Raw genomic sequence first — 23,912 nt, forward strand, 5'->3', positions numbered from 1 at the left:
ATTCAAAAACTCAAAGAATCTAGAAGAGTGAGTGAATAATAGAACAACTAACCTATATAGAAAATACAGAAGAAATCATAGGTTTGGAGGAGAAGGAAACAATTGATTCAGTTATGTTCAGCTGGAAGTCTCCATGGAGATTCAGATGGAGAACATTCTACTACTGCTTAATACAAGGTTTGTGAATGTTCAGGCTAACAACATAAATATGAAAGGTTAACATATGTACATATGTGTGCACATGTGTATAGATACATATACATAATACACATGCATACACATATACATACATATATATATTTGGTACTGTGTAGAGAGGTGAAACTATGAAGGCAAAGAGAAAAAACAGTAAACAATTCCGATATGGAGGGACTAGCAAAAGAGAAGATCCAAAAGAGGCACACATATTGCATAAGTAATAAACATAGTAATATGATAAAATCAGAAGCCAATTATAATGAAACAAGGAATTAATGTGTCCATTTGATTTGATAGTAGAAAGTCATTAGAGATTATCAAGGAGATTATTTCATTTACTTACTAGAGTAGAAGTTGGACAGTAATCAGTTTAGAACTTAATTGAAGGTGACAAAATTTTAAAATTGCATAAAGGCAGCAATTCAAAAGTTTAGTTGATTATGCATACAGAACTGGGGTACAAGCCAGAGGTGCAGGGGCCATGAGAGGCTTCACCAGAGACAGAGCGAAGAGCAGAACAGGCAGATCGACAAAATACACTGCTAAGGGGAGCAGCGGGTGGGTCAGGAGAGATCTGCCGTGCCACGTGGATCACCTCCGGGGCTTGGGATGAAAGTTGCACTGAAGCAGCTGCAGCCAGCCTGCAGTGCTGCGTCCCAACCCTTTGTGCCCCCAGGGAGGGTCCCCTAGAGATATCATTTTTAAAGTATGTTAAAGAATCAAAGCTGACAGGGTCTACCCTAATTCAAAATATTAAACCTAATGTTATTCAAATATTAAATTTAGTCAGAAGGTAAAGAAAGAGTGAATGTTAAAGTCATGACTACTCATTAACCAGATGATGTAAAACATAAGCTGTCTATTACCCCACTTAATACAGTTAATTCATAGTGGCAAATTTACATTTAGGAGCGGAGCATGATATCTTATGAATAGCCAGCCTTCTCTTTCACAGTTCACCTATTGTGGCCAAAAATTATCAGGATGTATTCTCCCCACACCAGTAACTCTGGGGCAATTTGAAAGTGTTAGATGTTCTGGTCAGACTGGCTTCCTAAATGATCTAATTTAGAAAAACTCCAAACATCTAAACTTATTCTATTCCCTTTTACTATTGCTTAAAAACAAATTTTGCCTGAGCTTGATAATTTTTCAATGTCCATTTTGTAGGTTGACTTCTGGATTCATAAAGATATGTTGAAGCCCTAGTACTTGTGAATAAAACCTTATATGCAACTAGGTTCGTTTCAGATGTCTACAAGTGAAGGTGTCATATTTGAGTATGGAAGGCCCTGAATTCATGATGAACCATATAAGGAGATAGCGATTTGGTGACAGAGACAAACTCAAAAAAGAAATATAACCATATGAAGATGCAAGCAGTTATCGGAGTGACAAAGCCAGGAATAAGGAGTGTTAATAGCCACAAAAATCTACGAAAAGGTATAGATGGATTTTCCCTGAGAAGTCTAGGAAGAATAGCCATGCCAACATTTGACTTTGGATTTCTAAGTTTCAGAACTCTAAAGAATACATTGTTTCAAGCACCCACTCAGTTTGTGGATGCCCTAGAAAATTAACATCTACATTTAACCAACAAATCCTACCAACAGTCTATTGTGGACCCTCTTCTCAGAGCTACAGATAAATTTTTGTTCTCAAATATTATTGGAAACAATAGAGTCAAACCATTTTCATAATCTAACTTGGGTCTACATCTTTCTACCTCACCATATTTGACTTGCTGCTATCTTCTGTGTATCCCTTAAGCAAGTTCATTTTCTTTCAGATAGTAAAACTTTGAGACCAATACAAGGATAAGAGGAAGAAAAATAATGAAGCTGACAAGGGGAGGAAACATATCTTCAGAAGGAACACTAATTAGGCTAACATCAGACATCTCTGAAGGAAAAATTATGGACAAAAAGAGAATGAAAAAACAAATTCAAAATATTCAAAGTTAATAACTTCCAGTCAAGATTAAGCTATGCTGCAATGATCTTCAAATAGGAGGGACAAATAAAAGTCTTCTCAGACAAAAGGAATCTTAGAGAGCTTGTAACTAGTAACAAGCCCCCCTCCCTGAGAAATAGTAACAGTAGCTTTTGTATTTAGACCAAAGAAAAGAATGAACATAAAGAACTGAACAAACAATTAAGTAGAATCAAAACAATGGGAGGAAATGGCAGCACAGACTTTCATATATCAATAATAACTAAATACTCATGGACTGAACTCATCATTGAAAAAGACAGTGTAGTTGGAACAGAATTCAACCTTATTTCAGAGATTGTGGTAGAGATGAGACAAGAACATACTAACTCATAATATTTGAGTGTAAATTAGAAAGGAAAGATTTAATGCAATTAGCAAACTTTGCCTTAAGTTCAAGTTCTATGCTACTTTTTGTAATTGTAATGCTCTGATGTTATTTTCACCAGTTTCAATTTGGATTAGATAGTATGTCAACAGTTTGGCCCTATGATAAGTAAAATTTGTTCAGGTTTTATGATTAATTATATTTTCCCCTGGAAATCATTCTCTTGTCATCACATAGGCCAGTTACTGAGGACCGGTTGATCCATATATTTTTCTCTTAGTCCAATGGAATAAAGAGGCTGGTAGAGTGAGGAAAACTATGAAAGAGCTTGCAGATGCATACATTTAGAAAAAATATATATACTTGCTTTGGTAGAAAATAAAATTACTTCTAAATATCTTCAAACAAATTCCAACCACTTCTTGAATGAGGCTGTGTTTTATGTATGTGATTACTATGGTTTGCATGTTTGTGTGCCTTCACAAATTCATGTTTTGAAATGCTAACTCCTGAAAATCATAGTATTAGGAATTGGGGCCTTGTGAAGTTGCTTTGGACAGGAGGTGAAGCCCTCATGAAAGAATTTGGTGCCCCAGAGGGAAGGAACCCCTGGTCCCTTGTACCATTTCTGGACATAGAGAAAAGGTGCTGGCTGCAAATCAAGATGAGTGTTTTCACCAAAATGTGGCTATTACTGATGACTGCTCAGTCTCCTAACCTGTAGGAAATAAATGTCTGTTGTCTAGGCTACCTAGATGATGAAATTTTGTTGTAGTACCTAGAGTAAACCAATCCATTACTTCTCTATTATTAAGAACCCCTATGTCAGATAAACTTACAATAATTAATTCCCAGGCTAGAGGGTATCCAGCTATTTCTCTCTGAAGGGAAAATCATTACTACTATTTTCCACATTGAATATAGAATACCTGCCAATGTATCTGGAACCCAAATCAAGTACTCAATAAATGTAAATATTGGCATAATGATATTCACACAATATTAAGAAATATCAGGGATCCAACAATCCTCTTCCTAACTCTCTAGTGTCTAGAACTTCCTTAAGACTCAGAAAGGACTAAAAAAAAAAATCATTGAACACATTTCTTCTATTAAAGCATTAGAGAGGCAGCTAATTAGAGAGGAAGATAATTCAAGAATAACTCTTCTCACTAACAATTCAGCTCTTGGCATGGTACACAGAGATACCAGATTGGCTAAATTATCTTCACTATCTGCTGATAATCAGTTTGTGTTTGCAAATATACAAAGACAATATCACGAAAAATCAAACTTTGCCAAACCTTTGTTGAAGAAAATTATAATGGAAATGTTTATTAAAACTTCTGATAAATAAGATGCTATGCATGACATGGCTTATTTGTACATCTGAGCGATTCAAGTCAATTTTCCTTATAATCCCACATGTGTTCACCAGCTGACCCACATCTTGGTATCATCTGCTGGGCATTATAGTCAGAACATTCTCCTGGGATGGGAGCAAGGATACAAATCCATTTTCTTAAAGTAATGGCAGTGTGTAAGAAACTTACTACAGCCATGGATTGTCAGAAATATATTAGATAACCACTAGCAAATTTTAGTTTCATAGTAAGCATGGAATGAAAAGGATTAATGTCACAGAAGACTAAAAATTATCTGTAAATACATTAATGATAAATTTAAAGAAAACAGCAATAAACTACAATTTTAGATCTATAAAGACTGGAAATCAGGTTCAAATTTTACGGGTAAAGTAACACCAACTAGGTTTAACTGGTGATAATTGTTAATTGAGGGTATGATGAAAAACTAATAAAATCTCTAATAAAACTAAAAAATCATAACTTTCAACTACCACTCCTTATGCAGTTTATAGATATATATATATTTTTGCTAAAAGTCATGTCCTACATATTATGTGAAAATCTATTTAAAAGATATTGATTTTGCAAATAATTTAGGTCCTGTTCACATCTACCAAAATTCTTCTCTTGTAATATGTAGTTAAAGATAACATAGAGATTTGAATTGTGCAGATAAAACTTCAGTGCTTAATTTCATTTTGTTTGTATACACATAAACACACTAAGAAAATATAGGCATAATTTCTGCTGCTTGTCTAAGGGCAATTCAGACTTAATATATGGAAGAAACGGTTTTTAAACAATCATTTAACAAGTTAAGAGCTCCTTGAAAATAGCTATTGACTTCTAGTAATTGCCATGGTTTGCGTGCTCATCTTTACTTGATCCATGCCCATCAATCTTAGTGCATCTCCTATCCCCGCTGTCTGGTTCTGAGCTAAACCAGAGTGAATCGATACCTAATAATTCCACGTGCCATGGCTTCAACTATTCTATTAAAGTCAGCTGGAATTGAAACCAAATAGGTCGTAACTTGCAAAGATAAGAAAACTGATATAGGCCATGAACATGAATGTTGATCCACCTTTCTAGGTCAACAGCTGCTGATTTCTTGTTCTGACAGATTAAAGTATGGGAACATTATGAAATATCTGTGAGGGTATCATATATTTCTCTGGTCACCATCACTACCTCCAATGCCACAGCTTGACTTTTAAAGGAAGAAGCTCCTATTTTACTGTTTGTCAGAAATTCCAGAAGAATGTTTCATTTCATTGGTAAAGTCTAAATGTAGGATAACAACTAAAGCTAATGTAGGGTAACTAAGGCTAGCATTTTAATGAAGCATCTTTTCTCAGACTCCTTTGATCAGCTAGTGCAAAGGTTAAAAATTAATACAGTCTATAACAATTAAGGAAAGCATCTTGGTAAATAATGTTTCATGAGGGAAGTCTGGTAGAATCACAAAATTCCATCATTAGTGAAGTAATGTTTCATTGCTTTCCTTTGACAAGATTAACCCAATTCAGTGGGACAACCTTCATTTTGCCACTCAACAGTTTCTGTGTAACTATGAAAAAAATCTATTATTACAGAACTACAAGAGATACTGGGAAATTACTCCCAACTATACTGTTTCTACTAGAAAAGTCAAAAGAAGATGTTAGTCAGACCTAATTATTAAACAATACGTATTTTTAAATAGAAATTAAAACTTGGCTCAAATTTATCTTTTCAAATGTACACCTTTAAATGTAAGCACTTACACATTAATATGAGACTCAAGTTTTAAAATCCTTAATAAACATACCACCATACAATGAAAAATGCTTAGGTTCTATAACCACTAGAATACAGTAGTTTGGGAGCAATTTCTTTAAAAGTATTCTAGCTCACTTGCTATTCTGTGGCTATCTTTTACTGAAAGACAAGGTACCTTTGGTAATTTTAACATTTTAGAGTCTATGTCACATTCACACTATGGAGGATCTGCTTTCTTCCTAGCCTAATATATAGCTGTAAGCAGGTCTAACCACAAAAGAAAATTTTTAATTTTTAAGCAGCTGAAGAGAACTGTCTTGTTTGCTGCCATCATCTTCCATTTAGAGCTGACATGTTTATTCTTGGACCTTTATATTACGGCCCTGAAAGTCATGAAGGGAGTTCAGTTATAAATGTTAGATTTGATTGGAAATGACATTCCAAAATAAACATGCCAAAGTGCAGTCAAGCATTCTTCTATGCACCTAAACTGTATTGCACTCAGGCACATAAACCCCAGACACACACACCCTACATGGAGAGTATTCTCCCAAGTAATTATATTACACACAGGCATAAAACACAGAGATATATGCAGTTTCTTTTTGACTCCGTCAGAAGCAAGAAAATGAAGTGAGTATTGATCAGAACAAACATCATTTAGTCAGGCACTATATATAGCTGGAAGATATTAAATCCAATCTTCCAACATCATAAAAGAAAAGCATCCTAGTTAATGGACAAAATAATTTGCATATAATATATTCAACATGGGATTGATATGTAGAGTCTGTAAATAAATCAAAAAGCTCAACAAAACAACAACAATGGAAAAATGGGCAAAACAGATAAACAGACATTAATCTAAGAAAGTACACGTCAACAGACACATGAAAAATTGGTCATTATCACTCATCATCAGGGAAATGTAAATCAAAACTATAGCAAGAAAACAACCACCTATCTGTAACAATGGCCCATATCAATAAAACAAACAACAAATATTGGTGAGGTTGTGGAGAGAAAGTAACATTTACCAACATTTTGTTGGTAGGAATGTAGAATGGTTCTGCTTCTATGGAAATTAGTAAGCACTTTTTTCAAAATATTAAAAATAAATCTACCATGTGATCCAGAAATTCTACTCCTTTGTATTTTTCCAAAGAAGGCAAAACACTAATTCTGAGGGATACATTAACTCCAATATTCATTGCAAAACTATTTATAACAACCAAGTTATGGAAACAACCTAAGTGCCCAACAACAAATAAGGGGATATAGAAGATGTGGTTTATACAATACATAGACACAGCAGAATACTATGCAGCTGTAAAAAAGATAGAATCTTGAAATGGTGGTAACACAAATGGAACTGGAGGGGATTACCCTAAGTGTAATAAGTCAGAAGGAAGAAAATTGCCATTTACATATGCATTTAATAAAAGGAAACAAAACAAAGGAACATGCCAAACCCCCCCCCCCAAAAAAAAAACACCTTATAGCTCTATCTCTATCTATAGAAATGACATTGCTAGATGAGAAGGTAGGGTAAGGAGAACAAAGTAGGTAGTGAATTGAATGTGATAAACTATGGTGGAGCACAATGGTTATTTCTGTGGTGATTGCAGTGGAATAACATACCTCTGAAGAGGTTTGTTATAACATTGTTTTATACCAATGTTACCTCAATTCAAAAACATTGTTTAAATTAATTGCAAATATCTTTAAACATCATAAAAGAACATTTCAAAAATATTCTCGTTTATTTTTTTCACAATATTGGATTTCTCTTTTCAGGTGTGATGACCATAATTTCCCCCTCTCCCCACACCACCCTATCAAACTGCCCAGAGACTTCCACCACATTCCATGGAATTCTTTTCCCTCTTGTCCTTTATTTTGCCCCCTCACCTTCCTCTTCTCCTTCTCCTTTATGCCTCAGATCTATGGTCTATATACTTAAAGACACAAAAGAAAATATTCTCCCTGAAGCATGAGCTAGGATGTTTTTGTTAAATATAAAAACATTGCCTTTCAATTATGATGAGGCAATATTAATGACAATAACAATTACAATGCAGAAATTGTTTTGAAAAGAGTGTAGACATAAAATGAAATATAAAGTGGTATGGGTTTACTGCCCAGAAAATCAGTCAAACTAAGAAAAAAACTGGAGGAAGAAAAGGAAGAAAATTAAAGAAGAGAGAATATATAAGCCCTCCATGGTGACTCAACAAGTTGGAGTGCAGCACTACAAGCTAGCTGCCGCTTCAGTGTGAGTTTGATCCCCGGCCCCAGTGGTGACCCACATGGTGCAGCAGACTTGCACCACTCACTGCTCCCCTCAGCAGTGTACTTCCTCGATCTGCCTGTTCTGCTCCCTGTGCTGTCTCTGGTGAAACCTCTCATGGCCCCTGAACCTCTGGCTTGTACCCCAGTGCTGTATGAATAAATAATCTTAAAAAAAAAAAAGAAAGAAAAGAGGATATATAAAAGAATATTTATTAAACTCTAAAAAACACACAGCATAGACAAGTGTTTATAAAAATGGTATGGCCAAGAAAAAGGATGAAGGGAGAAACAAGCAAAACACTGAAATACTAAAATACATTATCTTTCCAGAATGTTCAGCCTCAAGAAAATAGTCTATTTTATATCAAATATCTTAATAGTCTATTTATATCAAATATCTTTGCAATAAGAAATAAACTGAGGAGGAAAGCATTAGACTAAAAATCTAATTGCCATGCCTTTTTTCATCAGGCTTTTGTTGTTGCTGGAAGGATTTATTGCAGGGCTTACAAGACAGTTTCTCCTTTGTAGAGTGTGTGGTGACAGGGATGGTCATTTCTAGAAAATTCACAGTAGTAACATTTCCCAACAATTCCACAGCTTATTCCAGGTGTCACTAGATTATTCATACATTCATGTTTCTTCCAGTCTTCTTAGACAATAAACTCTCTCCATTGTCAATCCTATTGCCTCTTGTTATCCCCCACACAAATAAAATCCCAGCTGTTTTGTATAAGCTTTACATGATGGTTGTGGCTAAGTCCTGGTATCTTCTCATCGTCATTGTGTCATTTTTAGTATTAAATATATAATGTGTGGAGACACTAAATTTGGTGAGTCCAGTTTGAGTGTAGAATCACATTAAGGTGAAGAATCCATCATTTTGGATGAGTATCCAGAAATTTCAGACTTGAGAGCCAAAATGCAAATTTAAATAAAAGCAAAATTTGTCTTCATTATGTAAAAATAAATCTTTCAGATGACTATATTCCAACTGTATGTCATTTAACTTTTCATCACTTCCTGGAATTTATCTCATGCCTAAAATATTTTATTCTCATCACATTTTTTCCAATATGGCTTAATTTTTAACAACCAAAAACAAGTGAGCTATGTCTTCAAGGTTATCCCCAAAAGAGTTAAATGGAGACAACAATATAAGGAAACAAATTTATTGTTAGTCTATAGCTGTGTGAATGGACTGATGAATAGTGAAATATTAAACTGCCAATACCAGGGAGAGTCAGAAAGTCCATGCTTCTGAATAATGATGGAATTCTTTTCTGCTTGAACTCAAATGTTAAGGTATTCTTTCTACATATGGAAACAGAGTTTAAATTCAATCTCTAAATGTGGCTGAGTTCCAAGAACACCCAGATCAGGAAGCAAAAGTGGAACTACACCATCGTCACACTGAAAGGTCTGGGACTTTCCCCACACCAGTGAAATTTAAGTGTTTATCTTACCTCAGTTCACTTGTTCTGAGTGCAAATAACAAAAACAAACCCAAAAAAATGGCTCAGATAAGGAAGAGTCAGGGACTGGGATCTTGGGATATGAAACCATGTATGGAAATGAGAAATCCATGGAGAAAAGTCCCAGATTAAGCATTGTTTAAGTATAAGAGTCATTTTAGAATAGTTAATCATTGGTGGCAGATCAGTTTAGAAGGACAAATTGATTGTGCTTCAAGTTTAAAGTGAATTAATTGATAATGAAATTAGTTAGCAAGAATCCTATGCATTTTTTTTTAAACTCAACTCTGAAATAGTAAATATCTAACTTATTTCAAACTTTAGTTGCTAAGACTTACTGTTTCAGGGAATTTAGGCAAGTTACTTTATCTCCTGTTCACTAATTTTTCATCTGTATTATGAGGACAACAATGTCAACTGTTGAGTTAATTGATATATTACTTAGCATGTACAAAGAACTATATAGGTGTTAGCTATTGCTGCCCTACTATTACTACTACAATCACCATAATAATTTCTACATATTATCACCATACAATGAACAGGAAAAGATATAGATAAAAAAAATCACATCAATCAGTAAGGAGCTGATCAACATTTATGGACTGCTCCATGAAGACATACATTCTTTGCAAGTGCTTACAGAACATGCCCCAAGATAAGCCATATCCTAGAGCATTAAAAACACCTCAGTAAATAGAAAAGAACTGAAACCACACAGTATGTTCTATGACCACGATGGAATCAAAGTAGAAAACAGTAACAGAAAAGTGTCCAAACATTTAGAAATTAAACATTGCCAGCCCCTATGGAAAGGAGCAATAAAATTCCTCAAAAGTCTAAAAATAGATCTGTGATATGATCTAGCAATTTTATTCCTCAGTATCTACCCAAAGAGCACCAAAATGCTAATTCAAAAAGAAAACCTGCATTCATATGTTACTGCAACACCATTTACAATGGCCAAGATATGGAAATGATTTAAATGTCCAAAAATATATGAACTGATACAGAGAAAGAGGCATATATGCTCAACTGAATACTCAGTGATCAAAAATGATAAACTGATGCCATTCGCAGCAACATGTATGGAGCTGGAAGTGAATTATTCTAAGTGAAATAAACCAGAAAGGAAAGAAAAATAACAGATGGTGTCCCTTAGATGTAGAATAAAGAGAAATCCAATAAAGACACTTTAAAATGAACCTTAGAAAACTGACCATAGATCTGAGGCATCCAAGAGGATTGGGGGAGAGGGAGAGAAGAATGAGGTAAGGCAGGGAACACAACAGACTGTGGCAGAAAACTGAGGGTACTTTGCTTGTGGAAGAGCTACGATGACCGATGACGACACATCCAATGTAAAATTGATGGTACTTCATCAATTAAAGATGAAATTTAAATAAAAGCCTACAAATAAGCTTAAAAATCAGAAGACAAAGCTTTAAAAAATAAACACCACAGGGCCCTCCCTGGTGGTGCTGTGGGTTAAAACACAGCATTAAGAGACTAAAGCCACTTCAGCATGAGTTCAATCCCTGCCCTGGATGTGACCCACCTGGCAGACCTCTCCTGGCCTGCCTGCTGCTCCCCTCAGCAGTGTACTTTGATGATCTGCCTGTACTGCTCCCTACTCTGTCTCTGGTGAATCCTTTCACTGTCCTTGCACCTCTGGCCAGTACCCCAGTTCTGTATGAATAAATAAATCTTTAAATAAATAAATAAATATTTAAAGACTGTTGTTAAAATATGAAGACCAGAGTTGATTCTAATCTGCCTGAGTAATTAGGAAAGAGATACAAACTTCTAAAAACTAGTGTTTTTCCCTTCTGTTATAAAAATAATAGCACCATACATGAATCCTTTTGAATTAATGTTTTTGTATTGTAGGAAGAATACAGGGGAACCAAATAAGGGATCAGGGGGAAAAATAATAAACTGGCAACTACAAATCCGAGAGATTCTATAGGAGAGGGGGAAGGTGAGCGAAACAGGGGAAGGAAAAGCAAAAGGGACTATGATGATGGTTCATGGGTGAATCATTGGTTGGAATTTCATGGAGGGGGAAAGTAAGCATTGTACAAAAATGGACAATGCTGTACAGAATTAATTAATTAATTAATTAAAATAATAATGATGTGCAAAGTAAATTAATTAATTTTACCTAATTGCTATATTATAAAGCAATTGATGTCCTTTCCATGAAAATTGAGAATTGGTATTGCTATATAACTTTTACATTGTCATTTGGATAGTCAGGATTTGAGCCTCGGCCATCTGATCTCACATAGTTTCTGTGAGTCACAATGTTCTAACATGTTCCTGATAGATTTTATCTATATTTTCAATTTTATATATCCATAAAATATCATGTAAGTACCCAGCACAGTACTGGAAACCAATATATTTTACACAGTTTGATAATTATTTTTTTACGATTTACCAGTTTGTGTTCTTTGCTTATTTATTTTCCTCAAATAAGTTAAACATTCCAGTACCTGTTTTTCACTTCGTGATTTACTTTGCTTAGTATAACTACTTCAAGATCCATGTATTCTGTCCCAAGAGGCACTATTTCATCTTTTTTTAAAACACTAACTAGTTTTCCATTCAGTATGTATTCTACAATTTATTTATCCAATCATCTGTTGTTGAACAATTAATTGTTTCCTTGACTGGCATCTTTTATCTCTTATTTGATAAGGTCAGCTCATTTAAATTTATGGTAAGTTGAACATATATGGCTTATTTACAACATTCTATATCTTGGGCGATACTCCCTAGTGCTTCTTTCTTTGTTCTCTTATATGTACATCTAGTCTAAATTTTTAATTTGTGGTTATCCTGAGGGTTAGATCACACTTTCTGTGTCTAACCCAGTTCTTTATGAGCGGTACACATTCACCAGCGCACAAGCTCTGACCATTTCTTCCTCCCCTTTAGCGCCTTGCTATTGCCGATACTATTCTTACTTATACTTCTTATTCTGTATTGTTATTGTTACTTTGATCAATGTTTTAAATTTAATTTTTCATTTTCTTGTAGAACAGCTTTCTACATCTCTTGAAGGCAGATCTAAATTGTAAATCCCACTAGCTTCTATTTATCTGAGAAAGCAGTTACTATACTTTCATATTTAAATAATCAAAGAACAAAGTATTTGTTCTTTAGAATCACTACACTGTAGAGTAAATGGTAAGAAATCATACGAAAGCCCTATGAGGCTGTCTTTGTGTGTTAGTTTCTTTTTTCTCTAGTACTACATTACTTATATGTATATAAATTTCATATATTATAATTATATGCAATCATTATCTTTTGATAATAATAATAATAATGTATTTGGTGGAGATGATTTTCCAATTATAAAATCTGTGTGTTCTTTCAGCTTTCTAGGCTTTATGTTTTGTTTTTTTTTTTCCTTAGGTTCAGAAACTCCTTAGTCATCATTTCTTTGAATAGGGTCTCTGTTTCCCTCTCTTTTACTTCTAGAGTAAGGAGTACTCCATAGTATCCTTATGTTTCCCCTTCTAATTGAGTCTGATATCTCTTACAGAGTTCCATCATTGTTCCTAAATTGCATTTCTTTCTCTTCTTCCATTTGGGTGGTTTCTGTATCTGACTGTTTCTGAAATCCTCCTTTCTTCAAGCTGTTAAGACATGAATGTAAATCACAGATCACTTGACATAATTTCTACTCATCGTTTTTTAAAGATCTATTTACTTATTGATAAAAGAACCGGGGTATAGGCCAGAGGTGCATGAGGTAGGAAGATTCACCTGAGGCAGAATGGGGAGAAGAACAGAGAGATATACCAAAATGCACTGCTAAGGGGAGCAGCAAAAGATACAGAGCACCATATGTGGGTTAGTGCCTGTCCAAGGATCAAACTTCAGCCATCTAGTGTAGTATTGCTATGACTATGCTGAGACTTAACTCTTGGACCACTGTGGACACCCATCTACTCATCCTCTTAATGATAGTCCTAATCTTCACGCTCACCTCCCCTTTTTGTCTTCCTCTCTTCAATCCTTATCACACTCCAGTTATTAGAAAAATCTTTCTACATTAACTGTAAATATAGGAAGGATAATTTATTCATCTCTATCCCCTCAAAGCTGCATGCAGCATTGCCTCAGAATTTACATACAGCCAACAGGTGAGAAACCAGAATGATATCTATTCCCTCTATAATAATACTTTTCCATTTTGAGGACATAAAATCTAATAAACATTAGTATTTTGGGAACTCAAGAATTTATACCACATTTGATTTACTGTAAATGTTAAGATAGGTTTTGAAAAATAGGTGATGATAAGAAAATGATTGTGTGTATAGAATTACATTCACAGACTCACAGCCTTATAATAAAGTAAGAAAATAAAGTGTCACTATCTACCATAAGAAGGAAAAGAATAATTAAAAAAAAAAAGTCTGGATATTTCTAAATAATAATAATGAAATAACTAAAACTTTTGCATAGATCATGTGTTTAATGATGGCAACAAATAAGATGAGAAAAACAGGAGAGTGAAAGTGATAAGAAGTAAATCATCTACACAGTTTTATAATCAAAGTTCAATCTGAATTCTCAATGTATGCATAAAAAGATAAAAGCCAACAAGATAGACAGAAGGTGATAACAAGAAAGACCAGTGGAACCATCCATAGATATCTGTGTCTCTAAGTGTTTTGAAGAAATAAAACCCACATTATTTATAATATGTTTGTGTATGTATATTAGTTCATAAGTCTAAGGCTACAACTTGAAAAGTTAGGAGCAAATCATTCACAAGAATTATTTTTTTATATAAGTAGAATTTAGATTTCAACTTCACAGAAGAATCTTAATTTAGAAGTTTTAAAAGACATTCTGAGGTTCTAAGTTTAGGATGACATAAAGAAAGGGATGTAATTCACAGATCATAAAGATATTTGGTTATATTTTGTGTCATATATAAGAGTACTATGAAATACAAATAATAATATATGCTCTACATTTCTATTTCCTAAAGTATAATAAATTACTTAAATAATATAAATATTGGACAAAAATCAATGTATTATACTCAAAAATCTCAAATAAATTCAACTACAATGCAGGTTAATGAGTCAAGAAAATACACATAATGTCACAAAATCATCATTATGTCATATCTGAAAATATATGATATCATATATATGAAATCATGTTTATGAATTATTTCATACATAAGTTGTATTATTTCATATATAGAACAATAAAGTGCCTCAAACCTTACCGTTCCTCTTAAATTCCAATCCTGTTGTTTCAGTCTAGCCTGTTAGTAAGATTTCCTAACACAAACAGATTCTGAAGTATTGTCCCCTCTTTGATAGTTTATGGCTGATTTACTCCTTATTATTGACTGTAAACTAACCATATTGCTCTCTAGCTACAACATTCTAACGGTTTCTCTTCCTTTTTAGGATAGTAGCCACACTTCTAAAACCATGACCTCTGACTGCTCTCCATGTTCACTTTTTCCTCATTCCTCACCCTTGCCCAGAAATACTTTCCAATACTGTCAGGATTCCAGTTATAATTTGCTAGTAGAAGAATTAAATTGTTGTATTTTCACAAACTGATGACCTGTTTATAGTATCTTTTCCTATTTGACAGACTGGAAAAAATCTACTAATCATTTAAATTTCAATTCAAAGCTTAGCTTTTTTGAGAGAACTCTCTGACCCCAACATATTTCTATGTAGAATTAAATGCAATCTTCCATTCTGCCTCATATCTACTTGTTTAGTTTCAATTGATTTTCTTTATTTTTTGTATTTATGAGTATATATCCTGAGCTGTAAGCTACTTATGACAGAAAGCATCTTCTCATATCTACATAAATGTACACAGTACATATTTGATGAATGAATTGATGATCAAATAATGTGTTAAGTCAAATACATCAATCTAATGGGACAATTATAAAATATTTTATGTATATTGTCTTTTATATAATTTAAATTTTAAATATAAAATATAATATATATTTTATATTTATGTTGAATAAACTTTATGTTTAGTCAAATTCATCTATCAATTCAAATTTGAGTTTTGATTACATCACAGCTGCATAGATTAGGAAAAGAGTATAGTCCTTTGTGAGTTAGCACAACAACAATCATAATTTCTATTTTCCACTGTATGTTTAAAGACATAATGACTCCAAAGTTCTGCCAATCCAAAAGAAAATCAACCAACTAATTATTTTAGAATTCAGAAGAGCCTGTCTGGTAAAAAACTAAAGGAGAATGAAAGCAGTTTATATTGGTACTAAACCTATTTCAATGACATTCTATAATTTCCTAGAGCAATGGGTATCACAACTGGGTCCTATTATAAGTTCATTATGTTCTCTTTAATACTAATAATAATAGTGTGCCATCTATACTTCCTACTATATTGGCATTTGCAGGAAAGGCACATAGACTTTTTAAAAAATTTATTTATTTATGCAAACAAGATCTGGGGTACAGGTCAGAAACATGGACAGATTGAGAGGATTCAGTGGGGACAGTGGAGAGCAGAAATGGCAAATCTACTGAAATACACTGGTGAGGGGAGCAGTGTGTGAGGTAGAAGAGGTCTGTTGCCATATGGGTCACCTCCCTGTCTGGGGATTGAACTCATTCTCCAGTGGCTGTGGATAGCTTCATAGTGTCATAACCCCTTATGCCACCAGGGAGGCCCCAAGGCATTTAATCTTTCCAAATAAAATCTTTAGCACTATTTCATAAACTGAGGCTTTGAGGTACTATACCATAAGCTTGAGGTTACTATATCTGAAATGCTCCTTGTTCTAAAAAGGTGATTAGGAAATTTCCACCTACTTCTCAGAGAAGAGGACAGAGAACTTCCTCTGTAATTGGAGTTTAAGTTAGTAAAAAGAAAAAAATAAAGAATTTGGAACTTCAGACATGAGCTAATTATATGAGACCAACGATATTTATGTTACTTCTCTATGCAACAGAACAATATGAAAAAATAGCATAAATGTAAAGGAATGTTTATAACTCCAATACAAATAATTTCAACTCACCTCCATATATGCTTTCAACATGCATTATGAATACAGAAGTTTTTCAGCAAAACACCACCATGTTGGATGGGTTACAAAATATATATATATATATATATCAATAAAAGAAATTAAACTCTTTTAAAAACAAAGGACAAATGACAAATAGAAGAACTATCCCCAGGAACTTAAGATAATAGAATAATCTTAAAAGAGATTATAGCAATCTGGCACGATGACAGCTGAGTGCAGCAGGCCCCAGACTTGCCTACACCAGAGACACACAAAACTGATGTAAAACTAAACCAAAAAAAGTTAACCACTATTTTAAATAATAAAAACATCAGTCTGAAGGAAAGGGGTAGGAAAAATCTTTATGAGAACACTGTTTAGAGTGATAAGAGGACAGTATATCCAACAAGAACGAGGAATTACTAATAAAGCACAAGCGGAGATCAAAACACCTGCCTTCTTCCAGTCCAGGCTCAGATATCCATACACCTGTGACCACCCACCCAATCCCCCACCCCTGCCCAAAGAAATGCTTCATAATGGGAAGTCCAAATTCCTGAGTCTTCTGGAGTCTATCCTTTGATGCCTATTGCCCTATTCTCCTTTTTAACCAATACCCCTTACCAGTACCAGTCCCCAACTACTCCAACAGGTGCAAACAAAAACAACAGCTGAAAAGATATCCCTTCTAAAAGTAATACAAAATATAAAATGAGGTTACTAAAGAACATAATACAAATGTGAAAAAAAAAAGTACTGGAGGGAATTCCAACTTAGTGACTTAGAAAAGCTATGGAGCATGACAGAAGGGTAATACAGGGCATCACTCCTTGAAATACTGATGTATTCATGAGACATATACAATAAGGATATTTTTAAAAAGCAGAACAAAGACAACAAAAAATATGAGGCAACCAGATTCATAAATTAATAATTTAATTAAGAAACATTATAGCTAATTTTAAAAATACAATTGAGGACCTCCATAACAGACAAAAAGAAGCAATAGAGAGAACAAATGAGCTTGAAAATAATAATGGTAACATACGAATAATAAAAAAAAAATTGAGAAAAAGAATAAAATGAAAACAGTGCAAAAGCACTTTGGGACAAGTTGAAGAAAAATAATATCCATATCATGGGGGTCCTAGTCAGAAAAGAGACAAAAATAGAAAATCTAAAGAAATGACCATTGAGAAACATCTCAATTTTGGATATGAGTGAGACTGTGATCAAAGCAGTCCAAATTATACCAAAGAAAATGACACTAGAAAGACACCTACTATGACACATATTTAAAGCACTGTTATAATAAAAAATGTGGACAGAAAATGACAAATATGGAGAAAATACCTATAAGGGAACACCATTCAGACTTTCAAGGACTTTTCAGCAGAACCATAACAAACATGAAGTGACCAGAAGAGATATTTAAATACTTTTAGAAAATGACCTTTAGCCCACAGTACCTTCTCTAAAAAGTTCATGTTTAAGAGAAAACAAGATCAAGGAGCTTCACTGAAAAGCAAAAACTTAAATAGCTTATTAACACCAAGCTACATATAAAATAAATCCAAAAGGGGTTATTATAAATAAATAAAACAATGAATATCAAGGCAACAAACAACTAAGTTACTTAAGTGAAAGTAATAATGTGACACACTCGAATCAGCTAGAGCCCAGATAGTATAATAGGTCACACAAATAATTCATCATCTACTAATTTCAGTGGCCCCTTTAAATAATAACAAAAATGACACATAAGACAACACAAATTAAACTTAAAGCATCATAGGCAACCTTCAAGAAAATAAAGAGGATGACAAAAGCCAAAACACAACATTGTGGCCCTAAGGACTTATCTCAATGCTCACCTTAAACATAAATGGCTTAAACTCACCAGTTAAAAGATATAAAATGGCTGAATTGATTTCAAAGCAGAGACCAAACTTCTGTTGTTTAACAGAAACTCACCTAACCAACAAAGGCAAATACTGATTCAGAGGGAAATCCTAGAAGACAGTTAGATAAGCAAAGGGCAATCAAAAAGTCAAGACCAGCTATATGTAAATCTAATAAAATAGATTTCCAATTAAAAAATAGATTTCCAATTAATAAAAGTCGTGAGAGGCAAAGAAGGACATTATATTATGATTAAGAGTCTAATACAACAAAAATAAAATAACATTCAGAAATATATATACACTGAATAGTAAAATACCCAGATACATAAGACATTTAATAGCAGACACAAAGAGAGAGATAACATCACAAAAATACTATAGAATCTTGGGGGAGGGGTGCAAAGGGTTAAAGGGCAGCACTATAAAGCTTTATGTAGCCACTGCAGCATGAGATTGATCCCCAGCCAGGGAGGTGACCTACTTGGTACAGCAGACTGTTCCTGACCCAGCCGCTTTTCCCTCAGCAGTGTATTTCACTCATTCTACCTGTTCTGCTCTCCACTCAGTCTCTAGTGAAATCCCTCACCCCACCCCAAACCCCACATCTCTGGCCTGTAACCCAGTTCTTATATGCATAAATAAATAAATATTTTTTTAAATTACCATGGAACCTTAAAACCCCATTTAAAATGATGACCAGATCAACCATCAAACATATATAAAGAAACAGCAACTGTAAATGAGAAGGTAAACCAAATAGGTTTAAGACATTTCAGAATACTCTACCCACAAGCCAAGCCAACTCATCCCCTTTTTCTCAAGAGCACAGGGAGTATTTTCATGAATATATTACATCTGGAAATAAGTTAATTGTCAGTAAAACCACAAAGACACAAATTACACTTAGTACCTTTTCTGAGTATAATGCCAGAAAATTAGAAACTAACTATAAGAAAAAAATAAACAGGAAAACTATAAATGCATGGGAATCAAACAACATGCTGCTGAATAGGAATTAGACTGAATGCAAGTCAATGCAGAAATTGAAAAGTAACTTAAAAAATAAAAATGATAACATACATTACCAGAATTTGTGATCCAGCAAAAAGAAAATAATTGCAATACAAGCCCATACTAAAAAGCAAGAAAAAATCTCAAGTAACCTTATAGCACATTCAATACAATAGGAACAAGAGAAATGAAACAAAATAAAGTAGCACCAAGTTGCAAAAATAAGATTGGAAATAAAAAAGAGATCAAAGTGACTGTACAAAAAATAATCAATGAAACTAAGAGCTGTGTCTTCCAAAAGATAAAATAAATTAAGATGTATAAATGTAATAGATGTACTAAATTAACAATAACACACACACACACAAAGAGAAGCAATAATAAACAGAATAACAAGTGCAGGGGAGAAATTACTACAGATATAATAAAAATACAAAGTAAAATCATAGAGGATTATGAACAACATGTCAATAAGTACATTAATCTTGAACAAATTTCTAGATCAACTTAATCAACCAAATCTAACCTTGAAGAATAGATGAGCTGAAAAAAAAAACAAAACTAATCACAAAAATGCAATTTAAAACAGTTAAAAAAATATCTGTCAGAATACAAAATTCCAAGGTGATGTTACTTTACCAAGAATGTTATCAAGCATTTGAAAAAATAATACCTACTCAGCTCAATTTGCTTTTTAGCATATTTGAAAAAGGGATACCTCTTAATACTTTATTTGATGTCAAAATTATGTAAACACTGAACTGGGAATACAACATAAGAAAATTATAGGCCAATATTTCTCATGAACAGCAAGGCAACAATGTTTAACAAAATACTAGCAAATATAATTCAACAGTGTGCCATAAATACTATATACCATGATCAGGAAAATTCATCCTGGGAATGCAAAGATGGTTTAATAAACACATGTCATTATTAATGTAATAAATCTCATCTACAATAAAAATCATAGTGTCAGAAGATGCTAAGAAAACAAATTTAGTGATCCAGCAATGATTTGTGACAAAAGAAAACTCTAAACAAAAAAGAATATAAAGAACTACCACCAATATGATAATGCTGCATATCATAAATCAGTAGCCAATATAATGCTCCATGGGAGAAAAAAAAAAAATGAAAGATTTACCCATAGGAGCTTTACAAAATAACAATAGCCATTGCTAACACTTCTTTTTAACTTTGTAGTAAAGGATTTGGTTATAACTATCATTCAGCCAATAAATAACCAGTTAATGAAGAGAAGTCAAGTAGAAAAATAAGTTAAACTGTCATTATTCCCAAATGATAGATAATACTTCGATGACCATAAAAGCTTCATTGAAAATGTTTTTAGGAAAAAAAAAAGTACAGCAATGTTTCAGGGCTCAAAGTCAACAACAACAACAACAACAAAAATCCCACAGCATTTTGATATACAAACAAGAAACAAAAGAAATTAAGAAAATAATTTCATTTATACTTTCTTCAAAAAGAATGAATACATTTAGAATCAACTTACAAAGGAAGTAAAGGACCTACACAATAATTCCTTCTTAAGAACTTAAGTAGGGTCTCCCTGGTGTGCAAGGGAGTCTCAGTACTATCAAGCTATCTGCAGCCACTGTTTGATCCTCCACCAGAGAGGAAGGAGGCTTCTCCTGTCTAGTCCTTTGTACCCCTCAGCAGTGTATTTCACTCATTCTGCATGTCCTGCTCCCCACTGTCTCTGATGAATCCTCCCACTTCCCATACCTCTGGCCTACACCCTGTTCTTATAGACAAAAATAAATAAATAATAATAATAAGAATAAGAAGAACTTAAATAGCAACAAAAGAAAATAGAAGGATATCAAATGCTCATGGATGGAGAGAATCAGCATAATCAAAATAATTATCTTCCTTAAGTCATTATATAAACTTAACACAATCCTTATCAAAATCCTGGCAATCTTTCTCAAACAAACTGAACAAACAATTTTCAAATTTATGTGGATTCACAAAAGGCCTCAATAGCAAAAACAACCCTCAGAAAATAGGGGAGAGATGGTGGCATTGTAACAGGTATAGGTTTCTTGGACACTGCCCCCACTCCAGACACTGGAACTCCAAATCCCATCAGTACCAAGGAGAAGCATGCTGGGACGTGAAGGCAGAGCTGAGCAGCCAGGTTGGGATAAAACCGGACATGTGGGCTCTGGGACTCTCTTAGACTGGTAGTTCACAGCTGACCATTTTGGCTTTCAATCAGTTTGCAGAATGCTGGTGGTGTCCAAGTCAGCAGAACTGGTAGGACATTCTAGTTAACTTGTATTTCTCTCCCTCTTTCCCTGGGTTATTCCCTTACCTTTCTCCTTATAAATAAATCCATTATTTAACCTTTTTGAGTGTGTCCATATATGATTGAATCGTAAGCACACAGGTGAAGACCCACAGACAGGCACCCCAATTCACATTGGGGTGCCCTGTAACAGTATCATGTTACCTGACTTTTAAGTTTATTGTAAAGCAACAGTATCAAAACAATGTGGTATGGGCCAAAGATAGACATGTGCAATAGAACAAAATCAAAAGACCAGAAATAGAGAAGGCAAGATGGTGGAAGAGTAAAGACACTGAGATCACTGTGTCCAGGTTTGCACAGGAATTTAGGACTGAAAACAAAATATAGATTTACATACTATGAGTTTCAACCCAAATGAAAACACCCTGGACTCAATAGAAGGAAGATATCTGAGGGAGAATTGGCGATTGAGGAGTTCCGATAAGAGAACTCCCCTCCCCACCCTGGGAGGGCTCAGGCACCTGGAAGTTTGGCAGGCTGCAGGAGCTGCTTTACCCCTCACTAAAGACCTGGAGATGAAGGGAGAGGTCCCATCTCGGTGAGTGGAACCCAGACTGCATATCTGATCGGGAGCATCTGGGTGATGGGCAAAGCCGCTGATGGACCAGCTCGGGAGCAGGCAAGATGGTGGCAGGGTAAAGACACGGACACTACTACGTGCAGGCTAGCACGGGAATATATAAAAACTGACCATAGACTTACATGCTATGAGTTTCAACCCAATTGAGAACACCCAGGACACTCTAGAAGGAAGATAACTGAGGGAGAATAAGCGATTGGGGAATTCTGATAAGGGTACTACTAACTGGAAGCGCCACAACAGGATAAGTGGAACACTGCAACTCCGATCGATTGATCCAGGGAATGCCCAGGCTCTAGTGCCACAGAAAGAGGTTTCATGCTCATTCAGTTCAGTGAGCAGAACCAAGCCGGGGAGGAGGGGGGAGAACTGTGCAAGTGGGCACATAAAGCCCGAGGGGTGGGAAAGAAAATCTGGTGATCTGGTGACTGGGGCAGCTGCCCATTAACACTCCCACAAATGGAGAGACAGATCTGAGTGGACACAAAGAGCCCTAGAGGCATAGAGGGAGGACTGACAGCCTGCAAATCTAGGGGGTGTGTAGAATTAGGACTCGAGGTGTTACTGAACAGCAATGGCTGGAAGACATGTGAGCTAGTAAGGCACTGCCTTGCAAGGCTCCCAGTGCTCAAAAAAAATAAACAAAACCAGTGACTGGCTCAACCACAGGCCCAGCTGCAACACTTCTAATACACCCCTCCCTCCATCCAAGCATAGAGGGAACCCAGGATATCAGAAGGCTAAGAGATCAATAGGCACCTTCCAGAGACAAGGACTCAAAGAGTTACCAGAAGAAGCTGAACACCACAAGAGAACTGTGGCAGAGACAACAGACATAATTCCACACACTAGAGGCTAGAAAAAAACAGGAGATATTGAAACAAAACAAGGCTCAGAATACCCTCCACAACTGAAGTGTCTGGAAGTCCCTCTGCCACCTCAGAAAGAACAGCCAGAAAAAATGCCAGCCAATAATAGCAACACTGTGTCTCAACGAATATAAAGTATTAGAAAATACACGACAGGGAAGAAAAGACAAACAAATATTCAAGCAAGTCCACAGGGCGAAAATTTACCACAAAAAAATCAGTCAGCAAAAACCACCAAAGAAACAGAAGAATTGCTCAGCCCACTAGATAATTAAGAATCATCATGATAAACAAATAAAAAGATGATAAGGGAAAAAATGAAATGAGACAAACCATCAAGGTGTTGAAAACAAAGAAATGAATGAAAGAAATGAAAAAGAAAAAAATGATATGAGACAAGCATTCAACGAACTGAAGAAAGAAAATGAGACATTAAAAAAAGGAAATAGAAAAATTTAAAAGTCCACTAGAGGAGATAAAGAATGCTGGGAAAAGTAATGAAACAGATAGATGAAATGGAAAAACGAATCAGCACCCTTGAAGACACAGAAACAACAAGAATTAAAAAAGAAAAAGAAAGAGAAGTAAAAAGGAAAAGGAATGATGAAACACTTCAAGAACTATCTGACACCATTTGGAAAGGAAACATCAGAGTTATAGGTATCCCAGAAGGTGAAGAGAAAGGCCAAGGAATCGAGAAAATATTCACAGAGATAATAGAAGAGAACTTCCCTAAT

This window comes from Condylura cristata, unplaced genomic scaffold (genome assembly GCF_000260355.1).
Source record: "Condylura cristata isolate star-nosed mole 26May11 unplaced genomic scaffold, ConCri1.0 scaffold00010, whole genome shotgun sequence".
NCBI lineage: Eukaryota > Metazoa > Chordata > Mammalia > Eulipotyphla > Talpidae > Condylura > Condylura cristata.